Source organism: Ceratotherium simum, chromosome 9, assembly GCF_057802395.1.
Source record: "Ceratotherium simum simum isolate JZ-2026a chromosome 9, ASM5780239v1, whole genome shotgun sequence".
NCBI lineage: Eukaryota > Metazoa > Chordata > Mammalia > Perissodactyla > Rhinocerotidae > Ceratotherium > Ceratotherium simum.
The window spans coordinates 60,988,299-60,996,889 of record NC_141908.1 but is presented as its reverse complement, the minus strand read 5'-3'; positions in this window follow the sequence as shown (position 1 = coordinate 60,996,889).

Below are 8,591 nucleotides of genomic sequence, written 5' to 3'. Positions count from 1 at the left end.
GAACCTGCTGTTCATCTTTGCAACCTTTACTAAAAGCAGCACAGTGCTTTGCATGTTGTGTGTATCCAATAGATATTCTTATGCATAAATTATTACTCATCACACATGCTAAGGTTTCTCTTACAATTTTAATTTTAATTCTATATTAGTTTCTTCAGAGGAACTTAGAATCTAGAGCCCAAAATGTAGCTGAGTCTTCCTTAGATTTTATTTATTTATTTGTATTCTTTAAACGAGTGTTAACGTAAAATGCAGCTATCACCTAAATAATGATTTAAATTGGTCTCGTTAGGGGCCAGCCAGGTGGCATAGTGGTTAAGTTCATGTGCTCTGCTTCAGCGGCCTGGGTTTGCGGGTTTGGATCCTGGGTGCAGACATATGCATCACACTGCTCATCAAGCCGTGCTGTGGCGGCCTCCCATATACAAAATAGGGGAAGATAGGCACAGATGTTAGCTCAGGGGCAATCTTCCTCAGCAAAAAGAGGAAGATGTTAGCTCAGGGCCAATATTCCTCACCAAAAAAAAAAAAACTTTGGTCTTATTAGGATTGTGTCAGTCAGTTACTTTTGCTGGAATGAAAGTTCTGCTCTTTGATCACAGACTCCGGAGATCACATCTCCTCTGTCACGTCTTTGAAGATGGCCTAGAATCACAAAAGAGTGAAAGTGAGTAGGTAGTTTCGGACAATTCTACCACTCTTAGTCATTTGGATACCAGAATAGAAGATAAACAGACTTTACCATTTAGGATGAAATAAAATATAACTAAAACAGGGCAAGAAGTAAACAGAATATTCATGTCAGGAAAGAGATGTCTTCTTTAATGAAAACTAATAAGGATATGCATTCCATGGATTACATTTTTCTTTTTTAATGGGACAATTCCCCAGAACTAATTTGCCATCTGTTGTATTTTGAAGGCAATTAAGCCACGAGAATAAGGTGTCCTCACAATGCAGCCAACCTGAGAGTAAGCCACTAATTTTTATACTTGGGAAAAGTGACCTACGTAAAAGTACTTGTGTTGTCAAGAAGGGTGCTATAATGACAAAGAGAAAGTGGTTTTCCTCATGAGAAGAGAAAGTTGGAGAATAAGGTCTTGTCCATTTTCTTCAGGACAGAAACACAGCTAAATAAACAGCAGCGTTGGTTGAGCATCACGATCAACAGCAGGCATCACAGGAGCACGAGACAGACCTGGGTTTGAATCCCAGCTATGTCATTTTAGCCCCGGACAAATCAGTTGCCCTCTTTTCTCCTTGTCTGTAAAATAGTCATAATGATGATCTCACAGGATTGTTTTGAGAATTGTCAAAGACGATGTTTTTAAAAAGCCTGGTACATAATAAGCATTCACAAATGGTAATATAAAAGGAAAAACCAAACTTGTTCTTTCTACAGAAATATTCTTACAGCAGAAAATGGTATTCATCATGCTATTTTAGCTTAGGGGAAATATTTCTTAAGAGCCTGAAACTGTTGCCTAAAATTCTACATACTCTAAATAACCTCCTATATTCTATTATTTTTTTGAAAAGGCATTAACTCTAGTTAGATAACAAATGTCTTACAGTGTAAAACCATACATCTGATTTTAAATCAATTTCTTGTAAAATATATTATGTGTATTAAAATCACCAGTGCTTTATCACCTCCTCAGGGAACTGATACAATCGATATTGAGAAACTAAAAAGTAAGAAAAATTTGGTCCTGAAATTTGGTGTGTTTACCAAAATACAGCACCTGTGAACCTGAAACAATTAGCAGGTCATACCCATTTCTTTACTGGGAAAAGAAATAGAGTGAATTGCCTCCTGATAGTGAATGGTCAGCTATTTAGTAATGAGCTTTGTCTGGAAGCATTAGTTATCCTGATGAGTATAATTCCTAGCCTAGTTTCCTTTGTGAAGGCTCAGGATGAGGGCTGGGGGTCCTGCATATTACCCCTTATCCCTTTCTCCTTGAGTTATGATTAAAAGAGAATAATCACGGAGATTTGAGTCAAACAGGGATCCAGATGGCAACATTATTACTGATAAAGAGTTATGTCAGGGATAGTCATGCAGTCTTTAATACTTAAAAATAACTGAAATATATTATTGCCTGATCCTTAGGACTGCCAAGTGTCTGTAGACATTCCTTGGGAACTAGAGGTCTCAGGGCCAAATACACTGTGTTCTCATGTTCTCCCACATGAGTATATTTAGAGGTGAAATCAGCTGGAAATGAACATTAAGAACAGCCTTAAAGGGGAAATGAAGTCATAGCCAGGCAGTTTTATCTCCTCGCTCTAGTGATGGGGTATGTTATGTGCTCACTGTATGCAAATGTCTCTGGGCTTTAAAAAGACAGGTACTTTTTTCATGATAAGAATAGGCATAAAAAGGGATAGAAAAAGAAAAAAATTGCTCATATATCTACCACCCCAATATAATTACTATTAGCACTTTTCTGTGCATCATTCAATTTTTACAAATCTGTAAGAATATTGAAAAACTGCTTTTTATTCTGCTCTTTCTATTCAAAGCCATAACAAATATTTTCAATCTTATAATCTTTTTAAACATATATTTATTGGTAGTTTAGTGTATGATATTTCATCAGATGGATTTAGCATAACTTATTTAACCAGTCATCCTATGGTTATTTCCAATTTTTAAAGTTGTTTCCAGATTTCCCTTTGCTAATATAAATAATACCGATGTGAGTATGATTCTGCGTGAAACTTTTGCTGTTTTAGATTTCTTACCTTAAGATAGATTCTCAAAATTTGAATTTTAGGGTCGAAGGTATATTTAGGGTCTAAGGTGTATTCCCACAAGACATTTTTAGCAAGACCACTTTCTCTTAATAAAAAACCTAATCAGCTCTCTAAAATCAAGTGTCTGAAGGTTGTCCTGAGGAGCTATATTTTAGCAATGGCAACAGGGCAGATGAGACCTGTATATGGGAGTTGCATTTTGTCACTGATAATAACCACTTAGCAGCACTGCTCCCAGGAGAAAATACTGACTTGTTTTCTGCCCTTCTGATGCATGAGAGGTGTTTAATAGAAAACTGAATACATTTTCAACTGGGTAAATTCCTCATGGATGGGGAGAGAAACCAGAATTTGCTGAGTGCCTACTCGGCTCTAGGCACAGTGATAGTTATTTTACACTTATTATTATTGGAGTTACAGAGTAGGGTTTGTTCCCTCAGTCGTACCACTCATCTCTTTTCCCTTCAGGATTCTGGTCAATTAAATATGGCAGCAGAGACCTGCATCTAACAGGACTCAAGATTTCAGCCATATTACTGGTAAAGCTAGATTGAAGGATGTGAAATGCCTCCTAATTCCTTCCAGGCCAGACTTTGGAATCCATCTGTCTGTCTTTTATCTACCTGCTTTCAGGTGAGAAGCTGGAGTCAAGAGAGCAGGCCCTTTCGGTCTGCTTACAACATAGAGATTAAAAACACAGGTGCCCACTCTGTAAGAGAGCAGGCAGCCCTTAGAGGACAAGAGGCAGTCTCCTGTCTACATGGCATTGTAGTGTCTTGCCTTCTGGTCAACATAGATCAATGGGGAACTGCCTGTCTGTAAACCCAATTAGGTAAGCCACTCATCCTCTCCTGGGGAGGGAGTGTGTAGAGAAGACGTGCCCTCATGGAAACGTGACAAGGGAACAAGGATCCAGATCCCTTACTGCCCCAAATCATCACAAATACTCTTCAAAAGAATATTATGAGGAATAGAATCATGTTTACAGGTAAGGATCCTGAGGTTCAGGTATGTTAAGCAGTTTCTTAAGGTCACATAGCTAAGTGGCAAGTGGCTGAGCCAACATTCAAACCCAGATATGTAAGACCCCACGGCCCATGTTCTTTTCATCGTGCTAATGAGTGCTGCTGTCTTCATGAGCTTCCCCTTCCCTCAGCACATTCTTATTTTAATAGAGGCTTCCTGGAGACATAATATCTTAAGGGATAGGACTGACTCGCCTGGTAGGAATTTCAAGCATCTTGGTAGACTAGAGGGATTGAGGTGTGGGGCAATATGGCCTTTTGACATTTCTCAAATGATGAATCCATCTATAACTTTTGAAACAAGTATAGTGATTAGCCTAAGTCCAAAACAGAAAAAAAATGAGAGAGAAAAATCAATGCCTATAATCTAAAGCAACTTTTGTCATGAGAAATAATTTGAAAATGGGTGTTTTTATTGTAATGTAGTTATATGATTTAAACATAAAACATGGCTTTATAACATAATGATCTATAAGAAATAGTATTGTTTCATGCTTCATATATTTCAGAGGATATACTTGATTTTTAAATCATGTGAGGAATGATACCTTTCAAAGAGAGAAATAGATCAGTTACAGCTATTAAATTCTTTAATTTTATAATCTTAATGCTTTTTCCAATTTTTTTTTATTTGGCCATATTAGTGATTGCTTTTTAGATTATAAATATAATTTACTTTCAAAAAATGGAAAAGTAAATGAAGTTAAAAAAAGCATCAATAATTCCATAATCACACATAATCATTTTTATAATTTCTTTTGTACTTCTTGTCTTTCTTAAAAAAAAGTGCCCATTTTTTCCTCTATGTTAAATCAATAGTCTTTCATTTCTTCCACCAGAGCTTGTGGTTCCATCATCCCTTTTTTTGAGAGCCTTTTTCCATCCTGAATCCTCCTCTTCTTCCTGAATCTTTAGCCTTTCTTCTCTCTGGGTTCTTATTTTTAAGCATATGAACAGGCTGTATTAGGCAAGGATATGTGTCCTTTCTGTAAACATTTGTTCTAACACAGACACATCTGCCCTTTCCAACTCTAAAAGGAGCCTTTCTTCTGTCAGGGGAATCAGTCCTTCACGGGTCTCTTGTCTTCCGGTTGTGCCCAAACGCAAGGCCCTGACTGTTCTTTTACCTGGGACATTTCTCAGAGTTGTTCATATATTTAATACTTTAGAGATGAGATACACTCTCCTTTGGACAAAGAGCAGGCTTGCTTACTGCTTGCTGTAAAAGCAGTGAATTCTCCAAGTTCAGTGTTACTCAAGTGCAACACAAGCCTACTACATGCACAGCATCCATCTGAGCCCACTGTATCATGAAGATTGTGTGGTAATGGCATAAAAATAGGTATATATATCAATGGAATAGAATCGAGAGTCCATAAATAAACACATACATTTATAGTCAATTGATTTTTGACAAATGTGCCACAATAACTCAATGGGAAAGGGGTAGTCTTTTCAACAAATGAGGCTGGGACAGCTGGATAGCCACATGCATAAAATGAAGGTGGACTCCTGCTCAGACCATATACAAACATTAACTCAGAATGGATCAACGACCTAAATGTAAGAGCTAAGAAGAAAATATAGGTGTAAAGCTATGTGACCTTCAATTAGGCAATGGTCTCTTAGAGATTTAGATCTAATACAAAAAGCAGAAGCAACCAAAGAAAAAAAATAGGTAAATTGGACTTCATCAAAATTAAAAAGTTTTGTGTTAAAGAGAACATGATGCAGAAAGTAAACAGACCACACACAGAATGGGAAAAAAATATTTGAAAAACATATGTCTGATAAGGGTCCAGTATCCAGAATAAAGAACTCTTACAACTCAATAATTAAATGACAGATTACCCAACTGAAAAATGGGCAAAGATATTTCTCCAAAAAAAGATATACAAATGGCCTGTAAGCACATGAAAGGATGCTCAACATTACCAGCCAATCAGGAAAATGCAAATAAAATCAAGGAGCTACCACTTCCCACTTGCTAGGATGGCTAGAATAAAAAAAGACCATAACAAGTGTTGGCAAGGATGTAGAGCAGTCAGAATGCTCATATATCGCTGGCGGGAACGGAAAATGATGTAGCTACTTTCTAACGGTCTCTCAAAAGAGTAAACAGAGTTACCATATGATCTCATAATTCCATTCTTAGATATATACTAAAAATAATGAAAACATATGTATGTGTAAAAACTTGTACACAAATGTTCATAGCAGCATTAATCATAGTACCTCAAAAGTGGAAACAACCTAAAAGTCTATCAACTGATGACTGGATAAACAAAATGTGGTGTATCCATACAATGGAATATTATTTGGCCATATAAAAAAATGAAGTTCTGATACAAGCTACAACATTGATGAACCTTGGAAATGTTACGCTAACTGAAAGAAGTAGAAACAAAAGGCTGTATGATTTGATTTGTATGAAATGTCCAGTCCAGGCAAGTCCATAGATACAGAAGTAAATTAGGACTTGTCAAGGGGTAGTGGGGAGATGGGGAGTGATTTCTTATGATATGGAGTTTCTTTTGGGGCTGATGAAAATGTTCTGGAATTACATAGTGGTGATGGCTGCATAACTTTGTGAATTTACTAAAAATCACAGAATTGTACAGTTTAAAACAGTGAATTTTGTGGTATGTGAATTATATTTCAATCAAAAAACACACAAAAAACCTGTGCTGAGCCACAGTCCAGAAACAGGCGAGTTGGATCAATCGCAATAATATGACAAGACTTTTATTTTCTCCCCCAGGAAAGGAACTTTGAAAGAGAGCTAGAGCAGTAGTTCCTCAGATAGGAGGGGGGAGATATACACAGAGATATACTTTTGATATAAAATTCTTTTTTTGTTACTCGAACTAGCACACCAGTTCTCTTGTGGGAATGGATGCTGAAGTTTTTTATTTTTTTCTTTTCTTTTTGATACCAAAAGGGGAAGAAATTACAGTCAGAGAGGAGATGGATACTCTAAGATATCAGGGCTATGATTTCCCCTGGCAACAATGGGCCAGAAGAAGGAAAACTTGTGCCTTTCCTGAATAGTGTGACTTTGATGGAAGTCAGGACTTAAGCTAAGACCTAATGTCATGATCTAGAGCTAGGAAGTAACCTCTCAGCAGCTGTGTGGGACACTGCTCCCTTATCCCATTTAGACGGCAAGGGGTGAATGAGGAACCTCTTGGTGCCATAAACTGGAACTTGTTGATCTATATTCTTGTGTGAATTTTAGTAGATATAGGCCACATCTAAATTGAGCTGTAGCCTATTTGCTTGTTGGAGTTTAAAAAACTTCATACTTATGATTGTTAGGGATTCTATATACCTCTGACCAGAAATATGAATCTTTGTAGCTGAATGGGTTAATTTCTGGTCATTGGGGAACTCTGTAGCCACCTCAGATGGTCATTTTCCTGGAAAATATTTTCAAATTTTTTCCATCTTATAAAAAAAAAAACTGGTTTAACCCTATATATCCCTGTTGCCTTTATGTTCTCTCTTCCTTCATTTTAGCTGAAATAGTCTTACCAGATTGTTTGGCTGCCCCATTTGCCTTTTCTGCTCTATTCTAGGTGAGCCACTCTTCAATACCTGTCTCTCCTTGGAGGCATCTATGTTTCCTCAGATCTCAGGCTACTTGGTTATCCTAAGATCTCTGATCTTTGACGGGTTCAAGAGAAGTTATACTTTTGTAGATTATCTGGATTTTTCTTATTATTAATATGGGTATAATGGTCTTTTCAGCATTATGCATCCTAAACAGAAACAGAAGTTACCTCACTTATTAAATAATTATTTTATGCAATGAATTGAAAGGACACCTATTACCTTTTAAATTCTCATTTATACTTAGACGTGTTACCAAATTTTCTTAAAATTGTAGCATACTTTTAGAGGATTATTTTGGATTTAAAGATATAGAATAATAACATCTACAAATAGAAATAAAATTATCTCATTAATTTCCATATTTATATTCAATATTTCAGTTACTTGTCTTAAGTCATTATCTAGGACTTTCAGGTAGTTGTTGAATATTAGAGGTGATGGTAGATATTTCTTGGTTTTTTTGCTGATTTTAATGACAATTAATTAGTATTTTACTATTTAGTGATGGCTGTTATGGGTTTTTTGTGAAATAGTAGTTTCTTTTCATTCCTATTTACCTATAGTTTTTATTAGGTATGGCTGTTTTACATTAGTGAATCCTTTTTTGACATCTATGCAGATAATGCAAATATGATTACAATATAAACCAAATGAATATAGGAAAAACTTAATAAAGATCTCTGAAATTAATGGAATGGAAAATAAATACGAAGAAAAGACAAATAAAGTAAAAAACTAGTTGCTTAAAAGATCAACAATGAAACCAGATATTGGTCATCAACAGCTGTTAACATCACAAAAGAGAGGCAATCAGCCAGTGTATGCTTCCTGAAACAACATCAGCTATAGAGCGCTCTTACCAAAATATTGAAAGTAACTCTGATCAGCCTCAGACTCAACTACCAATTTACAGGATATACAGAGGACAAAAGAAGATGTTAAATTACACCACTGAAATGCAGTAAGGAAAATCCGGACTGTGGCAATCCCTATAAGACAATCCGCATCCTCAAATAGATAAATGAATAAATTGCAAGGAAAAAAAAAAGGAGACCAAGGGGGAGCCTATTGATTAAAAGAGACTTAATAGATATAGCAACCATTTTTAATCTATGGCCCTTTTTGGGATAAAATAAGAAATCTATTAAAAAATATAATTATGAGAAAAATGGAAATCTGAACACTGAA